The following is a 16266-nucleotide window of genomic DNA, read 5'->3' as shown; positions in this document are numbered from 1 at the left end:
GAGGCGGAACAAGGGGGGGAAGGGGGCGTTCAAGGGAGCAGGGAGAGGCGGCGAATGCAGGGGGCAGCTGAGGGGGGAGGGGCTTGTAAGGGGGCCGGGAGAGGAAGGGGGGGCAGGGCAGGGAGAGGCGGTGAATGCAGGGGGCCGTTGAGGGGGTCGCCAGGGGGAGGTGGGGGGGCTGCAGGGGGGAGCGGGGGGGCGGGAGGGAAGTGCGAGGCGGAACAAGGGGGGAAGGGGGCGTTCAAGGGAGCAGGGAGAGGCGGCGAATGCAGGGGGCAGCTGAGGGGGAGGGGCTTGTAAGGGGGCCGGGAGAGGAAGGGGGGCAGGGCAGGGAGAGGCGGTGAATGCAGGGGGCCGTTGAGGGGGTCGCCAGGGGGAGGTGGGGGGGCTGCAGGGGGGAGCGGTGGGGCGGGAGGGAAGTGCGAGGCGGAACAAGGGGGGGAAGGGGGCGTTCAAGGGAGCAGGGAGAGGCGGCGAATGCAGGGGGCAGCTGAGGGGGGAGGGGCTTGTAAGGGGGCCGGGAGAGGAAGGGGGGGCAGGGCAGGGAGAGGCGGTGAATGCAGGGGGCCGTTGAGGGGGTCGCCAGGGGGAGGTGGGGGGGCTGCAGGGGGGAGCGGTGGGGCGGGAGGGAAGTGCGAGGCGGAACAAGGGGGGAAGGGGGCGTTCAAGGGAGCAGGGAGAGGCGGCGAATGCAGGGGGCAGCTGAGGGGGGAGGGGGTTGCAAGGCACTAGGGAGAGGCGGGGGTTGCCAGGGGGAGCGGTGGGGCAGGCGGAGGAAGGGGTTTCCGGGGGCGGCTGCCGCTGGAGGGAGCGGGGAGCGGGCAGAGTCCCGGCTCGCTGCACGTTGTGTCTGTAGCTACTTTGCAGCTGAGCCCAGGCGCGCTGCTTCCTTCCTTGTTGGAACGGCCCCAGCCCGGCGCTTCCCTTCCCGGGGCCGCTCGCTCCGGACCCTGCTGGGCTGCGCCTTCCTCCTCGCCCCCTGCTCCCGCGGCCGCGCGCTGGCTGGCTGCGCGGGGGCTCTGGGGCCGCAGCTCCCCGGGTGCCAGCGTTAATCCAGGGCCAGTGGAAAGGCTCTGCCCCAGACACCCCGCCCCCTACTGCTCCGAGAAAGGGCTAAAAGAAAAGGAGGACTTGTGGCCCCTTAGAGACTAACACATTTATTAGAGCACAAGCTTTCGTGAGCTACAGCTCACTTCATCGGATGCAAACAGAGCTCTGTTTTTTCCACCAAATGCATCCGATGAAGTGAGCTGTAGCTCACGAAAGCTTATGCTCTAATAAATGTGTTAGTCTCTAAGGCGCCACAAGTACGCCTTTTCTTTTTGCGAATACAGACTAACAGGGCTGCTACTCTGAGAAAGGGCTAGTCTGCCTCGCCTCTGCCCCGCCTGGGAGGGTGGCTGTGTGGTCACTGTAGTGCCTGGGGCTAGTGAGCTCTCTGTCACGTTTGTTCATGGGCTGTACCTTGCCGCATGGGCGTCGTCCCCATCCCTTTTCTAGATCAGAACCGTCTCTAGTTTCAACTTCCCAGTGCATCCCTGCCCCTGGGGCTGGCTTTTCCCCCTCCGCCTCTTAGCCCTACTGAAACCACCTTTTGGAATAGGCCGCTTTATTCTTTTCATAGTGATGCCGTTCCTCTTCACACCCTTTTCCCCCACCAGGCTCTCAAATGAGGCTATGAAGTGTGATCTTTTGGTGAAACAGCTCTTATTGGTGTCTTAAGGTGTTACATAATATGATAAGGTTTAAAGGCGCACAGTACAGTAGTTGCTGTGTAACTCTGGGCGTGGAGTAGGGTGACCAGACAGCAAGTGTGAAAAATCGGGGTGGGGGTAATATGAGCCTATATAAGAAAAAGACCCAAAAATCCCGACCGTCTCTATAGAGTCGGGATATCTGGTCACTCTAGTGTGAAGAGAGCTATTTTCTCTGATACTCATCTCTAATTCTCCCCCCCGCCACACACCTTCTTATCAACTGTTTGAAATGGGCCACCCTGATTACCACTACAAATGTGATTTTTTTCCTCCTGTTAAAGTGGGCTATTATCGAATTCTCATTGGAATGGGTAAGGCAATTCGTGTCTTTTCATGTACTATGTATATATATCTTCCTACTGTATTTTCCACTCCATGCATCTCTGATTAAGTGGGTCTTAGCCCATGAAAGCTTATGCCCTATTAAATTCCTTAGTCTCTAAGGTGCCACAAGTGTAGGAACGCCAACTCCCTGAAAGGAGTTAGCTACCTCAACAGAAGCACTTTTTCAGTCAAGCTAGCTGCATCTACGCTGGGGGTCAGGTCACCATAGCTATGTTGATAGGGGATGTGATTTTTTTTTTCTCATCCCTAACTGGCCAAGCTATGTTGATCTAACTATTAAGTGTAGACCGAGCCTAGAAATGGCAGTGTTTTCACATCCACCTCAAACTGGTGTAAATGGCTATGCATAGTGCAGGGGCAATGGTGGGCAGGGTCCCACATCTTTTAAAATGTCAAGGCACCTTTTTAATCTCCCTATTTCTTACCAGCTCACATGGGAAGGAGCACTCTGGGCCATGTGCACAAGTTTGTTTTGAAAAATTTTGAGCTAAATTGGCAACTTTTTTTTTTCCTCCCCACCCCCATAGGGAGGGATGCTGGTGGTGGTGGTTTGTGCTAGCACAATGAGTGCCTAATAAGAGAGTTTAATCTAGCTTGTCTCTAGTATATCGCTGGGTATAAAAAATTTTTCTTGGCAAGGGTTGTTAGATCAGAGGTTCTCAAACTGTGATCCTTGGACTACCAGTGGTCCACAAGCTCCAGTCAGGTGGTCCGCGGCTAGTTCCCTCTAAGGTGTGTGCCGGGCGGCCGAACATGAGAGAATGAAGGGCCATCCACCTAATTAGTGGAGCCGCGCAGATGTGGCTCCACTAATTAGGTGCCTGGACCCTGGAGAAGATGCACATGTAAGGTGAGGTGGGGGCCCGGGGGGTGGGATAGTGGGTAGGGGAGGGGGCAGTGGGGTGAGAAGAGGGGGTGGGGGGAATTTGGGATGCACAGGGCTGCAGTGGCCAGAAATAGGCAACTTTTCCCAGCCCCAGTTCAGGGGCTGCCGTGGTGGGGGAGAGACCCTCCTCCTTCCCAGCCCCAGTTCGGGGGCTGCCGCAGCAGGGGAGAGGGCACATCCATCACATTAGAAAGATAAGACTACTGATATTAAAATAAGTTGTGTGCTTTTATTTGTAGAACAAAAAAAGTTTAAGGTTTTTTTATATAGCGCTTTTATCCAAAACACTTTACAATAGTTAGCTAATGGTACAAACAACATTTGGAAAGATCATTAAGTGGACCCTCAGCAATTTTCAAGTGGTCTGTGGGGGGGGAGGGGAGAAGTTTGAGAACCACTGTGTTAGACAATAGCACCCTTCTGATGCTTCACCAATATTCAAATTAGGTACAAAGTGGTACAGATGCTTAAATGGGTTTTCTTTATTGGTAGTGTCACACTTCAGCAAAACAGCTTCCCCAGCTGCAGACTTAGTTTTAATTGAAAGCTATTTTTGACATTTGTATATGCTGCCTGCTTCTCTTCCCACTCCCTCTCAGCCTTCTCAATGCTGCATTGAGTAAACTGGGTGCAGCTTTTCTGTAAGGCTGGGTTTTACATGAATGCTATTGTGTAACAAAAAGACACAAACAGTTAGCACTTCCATGGGTCGTGCAAAGCAATTGAATCATCAGTGACAATTGGGGAAGGATCTGGAAAACTGGTTAGAGAAACACATGATGCCGTGAATGCAGTTCCCATTTAAAGGGAAGAAATTGGTGAGAGAACCTATTTTATCCAGCACTCTTCCTTTTCTTAGCAATACTGGTGCCAGACTTAAGAAATGTTACTGGTTTATTTGGATTTTTTGAACAGACTCTTCTGGTCCTAGATTTTTGAACAGACTCTTCTGGTCCTGGATTTTTACCGGTGCTGACCTGCTTAGCTAGAAAACTAGCATTGTTTGGCTGCACGAACTTCACTTGGTAAAATATCTCTGCAGACATATTTCCTTTCCCTTTCTACTAAATTACAGTGGGAGCTAATGGCTTAAAACTTTTTTCTGTTTGGGCTTTTCAAGCTTTCACATGGGCTCGTAATTCTGAAGCCTGTTGGGAGCAAATCCCTTTGCTCATCTTGGGGAAAAACTAAAACAAATAATGTAACTGTCACTTAAATGCAGCCACAGGGGAAGGAAAGAGGCTGGCTGGTCTCTTCCTCAATGTGAATTTTGTCATTCTCCCCATTCCCCTCCTCCCCTCCCAGTTACAATAAACTTGGAAGGTTGACCTTTAGCCGCCCACATCTTCCTACATGCCTTTGTGTTGTAATGGTCACTTCTCATGGGGATTTCCAAAGTGAGCTCATGAGCACATGCTGCTGGTCTAGGCTTGCAGAACCCATGGACACAGAAGGAATCTCCCCATCCATTTGGACTGTCCCTTTAATTCCCTTCTAGTCTGGGAGGCAAAGGGCATGGTTGCATGAGCACTAACCCATTCTTCCCTAATGGGTAGGCAACAGGATAACTGCAGTGCTTTGCCCTCTCAGAGCCTTTTGTACGTCCGTGAAGTCTAGGCTTCCTCTAAGCACTAAAGTCCTGTGTGAAGCAATGCATGCAGGGCCCCATTCACCTCTTCCCCCAGTTGCTCCCTGCTCTCTTTGCGGCTCTACAGGAAGTTGGTGTAGCTTCCCAGTCTCTGATGATGCACTATGCGGTGGGGGGGGTTAATTGTCTCTGTTGGCTGCTTGTCTGACTCTCATGAAGTTTCTTTCCAGAATGGGCAAGTTCGTGCCCTTGTCGAATACACACTACTTTTACCCTTGGGTAAGCTTCTTGTTGCTGATCCTTCACTGCACACGCTGTATTGCTGTTGCCAATTAATCTTCTATCAGCGACAGTGGAACATTAGTATATCTGTGCTTGTGCTTTCTCAGCTCAGCGGGTGGCTTCTCCCTGGCCGTTCCCGAAATATTCCCTACAATTCGGGTGGCTAAAGGATCAGTGTTAGCATGATGGGGTCTCTGTGTTCCAGTAGACAAGGACATTTGTACTGACATAGCAGTGCCAACCCTTAGCATAGATGTGCTGCGTGGCTCTGGTGTGACTTACACCAGGGTAAATTGCACCCATGAATACTGGGAGTTTGCGCTAGCATAGCTATATTTCTGAAAAATCCATGCTAGAGACAAGCCCTACCCTGTCTGACCCCCACATGCACCCTCACACACACCTTTTGAAGACTATATGGTGCTGCATTTTCTGAGTAACAAAAAATTGCACTGGGACGCTCCACAGAGTGACTGTGCAAAGGAACAATATATATCAGTTTATGCTTTCACTGCACCAGCTCTTAAATTGAAAAGGCTCTAACTAACGTGGCTGGGCCTAAATCTATACCTAGGAGATCTGGTTAGCAAGGCTATTCTGCATGCTGTGCAGCCCCTCAGCTCTGACTTGTGGGTCAGCAGGGTATTGCAATGTGAAAATTGTGGGAGGAAAAAGGGATAAGTAGGGAGGTGGCAAAGTTTGCCAGTGACACACAATGGTTAAGTCCAAAGCAGACTGCAAAGGGATCTCACAAAACTGGGTGACCGGGCAACAAAGTGACAGATGAAATTCAATATTGATGAATGCAAAGTAATGCACATTGGAAAACATAATCCCAACTCTGTGTACAAAATAATGGGCTCTAAATTAGCTATTGCCACTCAAAAAAAGAGATCTTTGAATCATTGTGGATAGTTCTCTGAAGACATCCACTCAATGGGCAGTACTTGTGGCACCTTAGAGACTAACAAATTTATTTGAGCAGAAGCTTTCGTGAGCTACAGCTCGCTTCATCGGCTGTAGCTCACGAAAGCTTATGCCCAAATAAATTTGTTAGTCTCTAAGGTGCCACAAGTCCTTTTCTTTTTGCGAATACAGACTAACACGGCTGCTACTCTGAAACCTGTCAATGGGCAGTGACAATCAAAAAAGCAAACAATGTTAGAACCATTAGGAAAGAGAGAAGACAGAAAACATCATAATGCTGTAATATAAATCCACTGTGAATACTGTGTGCGGTTCTGATCACCCGCATATAAAAAAAATATACTGGAGATGGAAAAGAGATAGAACAGTTTCTATATGAGGAGTAATTGCAAACATAGGGACTTTTCAGCTTGGAAAAGAGACTACTATGTGGGGATACAATAGAGGTCAATACAATCATGAGTGGCTTGGAGAAAGTAAATAAAGAAATGTTGTTTACCCCTTCGTATAACACAACAACTAGAGGTCACCCCATTAAATTAATAGGCAGCAGGTTTAAAATAAACACACAGTACTTTTTCACACAACTCGGTCAGCCTGTAGAACTTGTTGCCAGGGGATGTTGTGGAGGCCAAAACTATAAGTGGGTTCAAAAAAGAATTAGATAATTCATGGAGGGTGAGTCCATCAATGGCTATTAGCAAGCATGAACAGGAATGCAACCTTGATAGTTTCTGTATTAACCATTAGAGTCATCTATAGATTTGGACTAACTTTGTGCCTTAATGCAAGACTCTGTAGTTACCGACCTGGGGCTCTGTATATGGCGAGAAGAGGAAAAGAATTAGTCTCTAATCTAGACTCTGAATTCCACAACATGAAATGTTTCATTTTTGTTAAGGCTGCCTCTTGCTATGATTTAAAAAAAAATTGCTTTGGAAGCAAGTAATTGGGTTAGTATGATCTTATTTAAAACCTCCCGCTACTAATAACCAGCTACTCAGACACTGTAAATTTCCTGTCAGAAAAACAAGATTGATAATACAGACACAAGTGCTGCTCTGCAGAAGTCAGCCTCTCACAATGTGTATGTTTTCCTAGTTTTCTCTCACTTTGACATACAATTACCTGCTGTTCCAGTCATTGGCTTCTTCTAAGCAAGTTTTTCTGCTGGTGAATGGTGTGAATAAACTTTGACCAGGGACTAGACTGAGTTCACCTAAACTCAGTCCATTTGTGACTGCCAGGAATCCAAGATTGTTCAGGTAGGAGGGTTTTTTTAATGGCTTTGCTTTCTATGCAACAACTGAGGATGTTGCAAACACCTAAAGCCATGCTAGAGGTGCAGTTAATGGGAAAACAGAGGACTTCAACTGGAGGCCTGGTATGTGAAAAAGGAGCAATTATTAATGTAATAACTCTGTGCACTGTTGTCTAGGGATCAGAAAACACTTTTTTACTTAATTAAAAAGCTTTTCAGCTCATAAAGAACAAGCCCCTACTTCCCTGTCAGGTCAGTGTAGTGTTCACTTCATATGACACTAAATCTGTGCCTTTCTAAGAGGTATTGGACCAATTATTCTTGTAAATAAGAATCCAGGGCTCTAGGGGGACTTGCTAGCTTTCTGTTCACTGTTTTGGGAGCATTATGGTGCTTTGGGTAACAATTTGCTATCCTCCATCATTCTAGTGAGTGCAGAAGGTGTCCTTTTAAAAAAATACCCTTTTCCTTTCTCTAAATAGCACGCTGACACCTGGTTTGCTGTCCTCTGACTTAATTTCTCATTTAGTCATTCATTTCAAAATATATACAGGGAAGGGGAGGAAAGAGCTAGCTCACTATTTCCCTGGAGAATTACCAGCAAGATCTGCACCTGAGGCTGAGAAAAAGGATGTCTGACTTAATCCCTGTGCAAGCTGTTTTTTGGTGATATGATAAGGAAGCTTTGTCTAGGGGTTGGACCAAGACACTGCCAGCCAGGACTCCTGATTCTATTTCTGTCTGTCTCTCTCTCTCTCTCCCCCCCCCCCCCCCCATGTGGCCTTGGGCAAGACCGTTAGGCTCAGATACTCAGAGATATCCTCCACTGAAGTAATTGGGAATTAGAACCTCAGGTTCTGAGCTTTAACCTCTCTATATCAGGCCTGCTTGATACTTAATATAGGAGTGTTTGTCACACTCTTGGTATGAATGCGCTGTACGGGTGTAAAAAGTGAGTTGTGGTGAGGCTCACCTCTGCTCTTAAGATGGTACAGTGCTTCTACACTAGAGGTTTGCACCAATACACCATCTTCCCCCCCCTCCCCCCAAAAAAAAATATCCCCAGTGCAGACAAGGCCTTGGCCTCTCCTGGTGCAAAGTGAGGCTGTTTGGTTTTTTTTAAGCCAACTGGCAGGTGCGTTGTGAGGCTTACTCTCCATAAAGCACTCTCAGATCTTCAGATACTTTGTGCTTATATAGTACATTTTATCATAACGTTTGCTGCTGGATCCGTGCCTGGTATCTCAGCAAAACCTTGATGCATTTCTGTACTCTCCTTTTTCTTGACTTCAGCAGGCTGCTGTTCTGTTCAGCTTGTATGTTCCTTAGTCTCTTTAATCCACAGGTGAGGGTGTAGAGCAATCTCCTTTGAGTGAATCCATTGGAAAACAATTGTAGAACTCTATTCTTTGTAGCTTGTTTGGTTTAGGGGCAGGATGGGGGTGATGGGAGGATATTCCACTGTCTGTTGCCTTATGAGGACAGCAAACAGTGCACCTGTGTGTGGCACTTGACAGATTTAAACTGTGGGCTCCTTGGGGTTGGGGCCTGGCTCAGTGAGTGTTTGTAAAGCATAGTGTTACCTCGCTAAACAACGATAGCCATAGAGGAGCCTGCATCGTTTTATGGAGAGAGGTCTCAGCTCCGAAGACTGGAACCCAACGCAATGCACAGGGTACTTAGAGCAGAGGTTTTGATTCCAGACAGACCCATCTAACCCTGGGCACTGCTGGATGATAGTCTGACCCTAGGGAGACATGTCCTGTAACAAGAGTCTGTGTGCCCAGAGGGCTTCAGCCCATGTAGAGGAGACCAGTAGTCTCTCTGCCCTTCTGCTTTCCCCAGTCTATACAAAGCGCCCTCCGGCGGCTGTTGAGTAGGTGCTGTGGGGGCAGGGTGGGATGGATGTGTATTCTCCTTCTGCCATAGGGGTGCACACATATACTGCTCTGTGGGCAATCCACAGGAAGGTTGGAAAAGCCCCCTTCTATGCTATCAAACCCACTTCTAAGAGAGGTTCCAGGGACACTTGCTGCTGGAAAAGTCCCTGGCAGTGTGGAGCAGGAAGCCCAGGTGCTGGGCCGATGGTTGTCTGCCTCCATGGGTCCCTCCTAATTGTGGCCCAACCTCTGAGAAGGATCCTCTCTCAAGAGAATTCAGAGGGCCCTGCACAGGATGGGGGTGCTCTTCCCATGGGGTTCATCTGGCCCATAGAACAGTTGGAATCTGAAGCACAGACCTGGCTTATTCTGTATGTTCCCAGTTCTGGCTTTTTGGAATGGCTCAGGCTCTGAAGTTGCAAACTGGCAGCATCTGTGAATGCAGCATTCGCTCCCCTGGGCAGCATGTTGGGGTGGATGAATGCCTCGGTGGGAAGCCTGGATTATAGTTTTTATATTGCTTCTTGTCTTTACGAAACTTTTCCCCATTGCAAAGGGATGTTGTGGAGAGGTTTTCTTTAAACCCTCAGTGAGGGACTGAGCGGAATGCAGTTCAGATGGAAACACTAGGACAAGCTTGACAAGCAGCTCTCCCCTGAGGCTGTCAAAGGGCTCTCTTCATAGTGCACAGATGGCTCGAGCAGAGAAGTTTATCTTGGCTGCACTAATGCTCTGGGAAACCGTGCTGCTCACTAAAATGATCCTTGTGGAGAGGAGAGGAATGGCACCTTGCCAGCATGCAGGCAGATAGCAAGTGTCCATACAGAATTAAACATGCTGCTTCTCTTCACGTCTGCCTTCTGGCTGGATGCAGTAGCCTGCTTGTGCCAATACCTGCTAAAAGAATAGGATACAGAGCAACACAATGTAAAGCTGGCTTCTTTGAAGAACCAGTGAACACCCTTTCTGTGCATGAGCTGATGTACGTCAAATCTCCCTGTAAAATTGCGCTAGCGCTAGGCTGGAAGCAGGCATAATGTGTAAGCTACTCCAACCCAGCTCTGTCCTGAGCTCCACTGCCTCGTGTTCTCCACTGAGTGTTGACTGTGTCTACACGCAAGGAGTTGACGCCTTGTTCTAGCCCCTTCCTTTCCCCCAAGCTGCATGTGAGCTTGGCGCAGCTAAATATTCCACCCACGTTCTCTTGCTGGGCTGTAAATGTTTCCCTGGGGTGTTTGCCACCCAAATGTTGCAGCATTGTGCTAATATATCGGAGTCGCACCATGAGACTGTTTTCATTGGCAGATAGAATAAGCCACGAGAAGTCAATTACATATTTAAGTCTTTAATGTCAATGATCCTGTTAGTGGCACGATGAGCACTTTTGTTTTAGGTGATGGCTTTTAACCAAACTGTCTCCCATAAAAGTCCGAGCCTTTCCCCCTGAAGCCTTTGTGTTCAAGTGGCTCAGGTGAGAAGTGGTAATATGTTCATTGGTCTCCTGTCTCTGTTCCTAGTGGCTATCTGTTACCTATCTTGTGGTGATTTTTACTGTCCCGATAGTACTGAGCGGGTGATGACAAGATAGGGGATGAGATTAGGCAGGTCAGGGACTGGGCGCCAGGTCAGGGACTGGGCGCCAGGTCAGGAAACACATGCTTGAGACCCCAATGATTTAAGCACTCGCTAAAGTGCTGTTGTCACTAGGGATGCTCTCCTGTTGGCCAGCTGCACACAAGAAGCTTGCCTGTTGCCTGCCAGTGGTATCCATGGGCCAGTGCTGCTTAATTCTGACTTTTTAAAGCTTTACTGTATGTATATGTTTGATAGGGGAGTGATGGGTACCCATAGTACAGGTCAAGAACCCCTCATCCTTCCTGATGCCCTTAAAGTGGCTTTCAGGCATGTTCCACCTTTATCTGAACGGGAGGGAGAATTGTTAGAAAAGGCATGATGAGAAATTGGCTTAGCACGTTGCTTATTCTCCAGCTGAGGGGCCTGGTGTGAAGCTGTCATGCAACCAGCCAATTATTACGTGTGCTATATACACTGGCCCCAACTGAGCCACACAGGAAACCCCCCTACATTAGTGCAGAGCCCCATGGATGCCTGCACTGGAGTAGCAGGTAGGGTGCAGGACAGGGACTTGAGAGACCTGGGTTCAATTCCTGACTCTGCCCTTGGCCTGCTTGGGTGACTCTGAGCAAATCACTGCCCAGCTCCTTGCCTCAGTTTCCCCATCTGTCAAATGGTGATACTTTATACTGACCTCCTTTTCTAAAGTGCGTTGAGCAATATGGATGAAAAGTGCTATACGACAGCTAGATCAGGGCAGTTTGCATGGAACATTGTTATGGTCCCTCCTGTACTGCTGATGACCCTTTTGGCTTAAATGACAAAGTACAGGCGTAGGCCAGGACTTTCAAACAGCAAGTGGGGTGCTCTGTGCAGTCAGAAAATCCAGACAGTTATGTAGAGGGAAATTTTCAAAGGCACAAATGGGGAATGATGCACACTTAACTCATGGCATGGAATTTCAAAGATGTTGGCCCTAAAATATTTCAAATTAATTGGAAAAATATACAAGGTGACGCAACAAATCAGAGAGCTCAGTTTTAATCTGCAGTGTGATGAGTCACAGTGTGGAGGAAGTGATTGTTTTTTTTCTTGTCAGAGTGATGCTTGTTTGGGAGAAGAGGGCTTGGCTACTGGGACAACGATTTTACAGCTGTTAAGTCTTCAGTTTTTCAAAGCAGCAATTTGGGGACATTTTGGAAGGCTCCAGAAGGAAGATGCCTTTCTGCCTGAAGTTAAAGCATCACTTTGGAACTGCAGAACTGGCTCCTCCTGCCTTTAAAATTATACAGACTTGACTTCTTCCTGGTACAGGGACCACAGCAAATCTTGAGGCGTAATTGAACTCTGTCTCGTCAATGTTTAGTAATTTCACTTACTAACTGGTTTGGCAGCCTCTCTGAGAGCTGGAAGCCACTGTGCTAGCTTGTCTGCCTCCCTTCCTGGGAAGCTTAAAAAAAAATCACTTGCTGGCAGTTCATCAGCTTAGGGACAAGAAGCTGGGTGGCTAGAGATGTCTGTGTGTAAACTGAGCTTCCCTAAAAGCAGGATAGTCAAATGCCAGTCAAGTGCAACACTGCGCACATCTACATGCTGACTGAGTGATCCCTGCCTTAGCATGGGTAAGCTGTCTGGAAGGAGGCTGATCAACTCCAGGCTTGTGCTGTGATTGTATCAACAGGAGCAGTCTCTGCCAGGTGTACTTGTACTAAGCAGTACCGTTCACAGCCCAAAGCAGCACACCCACAGAGTTCCCAGCCGAAGTGTCTGTAATTGTGTGTGTGTGTGTGTGTGTGTGTGTGTGTGTGTGTGTGTGTAACTTTCCAGAGTGGGCGATTCTCTCGCAAGCACAATAGGTGGATCTGAAAACTTCCTTGCACATTCACATTGCACATGCTGCCTCATGGCTTGGAAAAGCCCTGAGGTGACCTCTCTGATCTCATAGCTTATGCATCAGTCCGGAGGATGGAGCTCAATGTTTTGTTTGTACTGATGCGGTGGGTTACAGTCATTCCTAAAAGCTCTGTAAGCAGGGGATGTAGAAACTTGACTTGATCATAGCAAAGGTGGTTTCTGCCCACTCAGTGGATTTTTGTCATGTTTTAAAAGGACGCCATTGAAGATTGTTCCACCCCCCCCCCCCCCCCGCTGTTTATAACAGGATAAGTGCTTGATGTTGACGTGTTTCTTAACAGCGTGGCTTGACACCCAGGTTTGGAGGAAGGACCTTGAGCTGGCAGTGAGGTTCTGCAGCATGCCCTAATTAGCAGTTCTCACCCCAATAATGTGCAAACCTTTTGGTTTTTACAAAGGCACTAAAGCCAGAAGTCTGGCCCGACAGCTTAAAGCTTTAATAGTAGACTCCTATAGCAAGGCTCTTATCACCACGACTGGCCTAGTGGAGAGAGTGCAGGTTTGGGACTTGGAGACCTGAGTTCTGTTCCCACCTTGGCCACTAACCTGCTGGGTGACTTCCTTTCCCTGTGCTTCCATGTTCCCATCTGTAAAAGGGTAATAATGATGCTGACCTCTTTGGTAAAGCACTTTGAGATCGACTGATGAAAAGCAGTAGGGTTTCCTTTTTATTAGCAGCACATTTGCAAAGCTCTCTACAGCAGACTTGCTAATATAGGCCCTAATCCTGCAATGAGATCCATCCCAGTGCCTGAACAGAATTCAGTGGGGCCTGGTACAGGCACTGGGGGCTGCTCACATGGGAGCTATAAGTAAGGCTACAATTATGTGTCAGAACCCATGACTTCCAAAGACTTGTGACATTTTCTGCCTGGGGCTGGAGCTGTCGATTGGCTGGCTACATAGCTCTCAGGTGCTGCTGGCAGTGGGCCCCTAGCAGCTCCCAGGAACTGAGGGTCCCCACAGCTCCACCCGTCACAGGCAGCAAGAGGATCCAGAAGCTACCACTCCCCATAGGCAATGGGGGGGACTACAGAGCCCCCAGTTGCTGTTGGTGCTGGACCTTCCTCGTCCTCATTTTGTCAGGGATATTTTTAGTAAAAAATCACAGACAGGTCCCAGATAATAAACAAAAATTCACAGAAGCCTGGGACCTGTCTCTAATTTTTAGTAAAAATATCCCTGACAAAATAGGAGCCTTAGCTATAAGAAGTATTGTTGTCCCCACTCTAACCACTGGACTAAGTGTCATAAGAGCTGGTTCTGCCAGTGACTCACTACCAGTATATGACCTTGCGCAAGTCACTGAGGCCAAAGGTTTCAAAAGTGGCCACTGATCTTTGGGTACCTCCATTTCTGGGTGCCTGCAAAAATCACCGAGCTGGTGTTCCCTCTCTTTGGATAACTTCCCTGACAGTGCCTTATTGCTTTCTGCATCTTTACTGCTCCGTGCTTCAGGTGAGATGAGTCTGATGAGGTGTCTGGGTCACTCATTGCTCCTGATGCAGATGTATGTGTGTTTATCAATGTTCCATTAGCATCATCTTAGCCTTGAAAGGGGCTGAATTAAACTCTAAAACACCAACTGAAGCCATGCACCTGTCTCAACCTCTTGCATACTGTGATTTCAAGTAACACTTGAAATGCTAACACTTTTCTAGTTTGCAGTGAAATGCTAACACTTTTCTAGTTTGCAGTCCGTATTCCCTGCTAATTGTGTGGTGTTTCACACTAATGGGGAAGAGACATGTTAACAAAGAGAAAAATGTGGTTGCTAGCTGTCGCATGTTATCGGAGGGAGTCCGAGACTAATCCAACACCTGAAATACTTCAAACTGCCTGGATTTCAGGCTGATGTTGCTCCTTTTAGCTTATTTGTGGCTTATTTTCCCACTAAAGGGTGTCCTTGTGAATAGGGCACTGACTTGGGACTCAGGTGATGTGAGTTCTAGTCCTAGTTCTGACCTGCACTTCCTGTGTGACACTGGGCAAGTTGCTCTAATGCTCTTGTGTCAGTTCCCCATTTCTACGAACTGGTGTGTACTAAAACTCCCTACCGTGAACACCGTCTTATTGGTATCAAGGTGCTCTCTGCCCATATAGCTCATTTCTGTACAGGAAGGGGAATAACTATACTAGTATAAGGCACATGTCTACTGGTATAACTGTGCCCACAGTAGGGCTTTTACCACTGTAACCATGTAGGTAAAAAATCAACCCTAACCAAATAGTTATACCACTACAAACTGCATGTGTAGACCAGACCAAACAATGGGGAGGTGGTCAGAAGCCAGAGTGATTGCCCTATAGAGTACCCTAGATGTAACACGCTTTCTTGGACTCTTGAATTTATTCATCTCGATGGCTGGATTGAGCCATTTTTCAGAAATAGAATCAGAAATATGCATTTTGGTGTTCCGGGCACTTCTGTCTCCAGTGGAATTGGTTGGAGATTCCTCTTGTTTCCCTCCAGACTGGGAAAAACAGACTTTCCTTCTTCATGAGAGGTTTCAGAGTAGCAGCCGTGTTAGTCTGTATTCACAAAAAGAAAAGGAGTACTTGTGGCACCTTAGAGACTAACAAATTTATTAGAGCATAAGCTTTCGTGAAGTGAGCTGTAGCTCACGAAAGCTTATGCTCTAATAAATTTTAGTCTCTAAGGTGCCACAAGTACTCCTTTTCTTCTTCATGAGTGCTCCCATGGCCTGGCTTCCAGAGATGCTGAGCGCCCGTGACTCTGAAACCAACGGAAGTTCAGCACTTCAGGCTCCCTACCGCCTTCCCTCTTCAAGAGGTTCCCAAGCCTCATGCCTGTCAATGACCCTAGGAGGTGGGTACATGTTACCCCCATGTTACAAATGGGGAAACAACTGCCCAAAGCCACATGCACTGAGCTATTGGGAAAGGATGGATTAGAGCTTGGGAGCCCTTGACATCCAACCCTGTGATCGCTCCTCAGTCTAGTCCATGCTGCTTTTCTGTTTAGATGCAGTCTCCTGTTCTGGGCAGCCATGTTCTCCTTTTGGTTGTGTCTTCACTGCAGAGTTAGCCTGGGCTAGCCTAGTCCTGGTGAGCATTCCCAATTCAAAGCACTACCTGTGTCACTCATGTAACTGCATCCATAATGGTGCTGTACTAACCTGTGCTGGGGTGGATGTCTGGTGGGGTATCCTGTGGCTCTTAGAGGTACGTTAACCTGGGCTGCTCTATGAATTTGTTCTCCGGGTGCTTTTGCTTAGCATGGAGCTGTTGCCTGTGTCGTTGACATGAAATATTGTTCTCAGGTCACTAACTTCCTAAGGGAGTGACTCATTACTACAGGCAGTTCTGAAGGCAAAAGCAAACTGCATTTGGCAGTAAGAATGTCTAATGAGAATGCCGTTAAGGAATTCAGTCTGCAAACCAAAGTGTCATAGTGATCAACAGTGCGCCCAGCTGACTGTTCTGCCTTGCCATTTCTTTCCTGTCCACTAAACAAAGAGGTCACTTTGCGTACATTCCTCCCAAATTCCTGGTCTTAGTGATCTCACTTGACCGGAAAGCTGGTGTCTGCTTCTGGCCAACTGGCAGCATGGGAGGTTTTCTTGGACTACATCTCTGCTCAAATGCTGTGTAACTGCAGTGGAACTGAGGCAGGCAAACCTGGGTTCAAATGTAGTGTGGAAGATTGGAGGGGTTAGACAATGGCTGGACCCAGTGGAATTCTGGGATAGCATTGGAGGACTAACAGCCCCCAGGCTTGGTAAGCCTGCTTGTTCTCACTGCAAAGTAGGCAGACTGAAAACCTTGGCTCAGCCTGTATTGCTAGTCCAGGGCGTAAAGCACCTTCTAACTCGGGCCTGAAGTTTTTG

At 47.9% G+C, this 16266-nt stretch overlaps 1 protein-coding gene across 8 annotated transcripts in view; it reads left to right on the top strand.

The window, feature by feature from the left end:
- The window catches only part of RHBDF2 (rhomboid 5 homolog 2), an 85883-nt gene that overhangs the window by 2529 nt on the left and 67088 nt on the right, over positions 1 to 16266 (top strand). The window contains exon 1 of one of the 8 annotated variants that reach the window (XM_043496408.1): positions 6892 to 7050. The exons of the other annotated variants lie outside the window; for them this stretch is intronic. The gene's annotated coding sequence lies outside the window, so the exon portion shown is untranslated. Of the gene's footprint in view, positions 1 to 6891; positions 7051 to 16266 lie in introns of those variants that run through there. 8 annotated transcript variants of the gene reach the window in all.

Source organism: Dermochelys coriacea, chromosome 14 (assembly GCF_009764565.3).
Source record: "Dermochelys coriacea isolate rDerCor1 chromosome 14, rDerCor1.pri.v4, whole genome shotgun sequence".
In the NCBI taxonomy this organism is placed as follows: domain Eukaryota; kingdom Metazoa; phylum Chordata; order Testudines; family Dermochelyidae; genus Dermochelys; species Dermochelys coriacea.
This window is presented reverse-complemented; position numbering and strand designations above follow the sequence as displayed.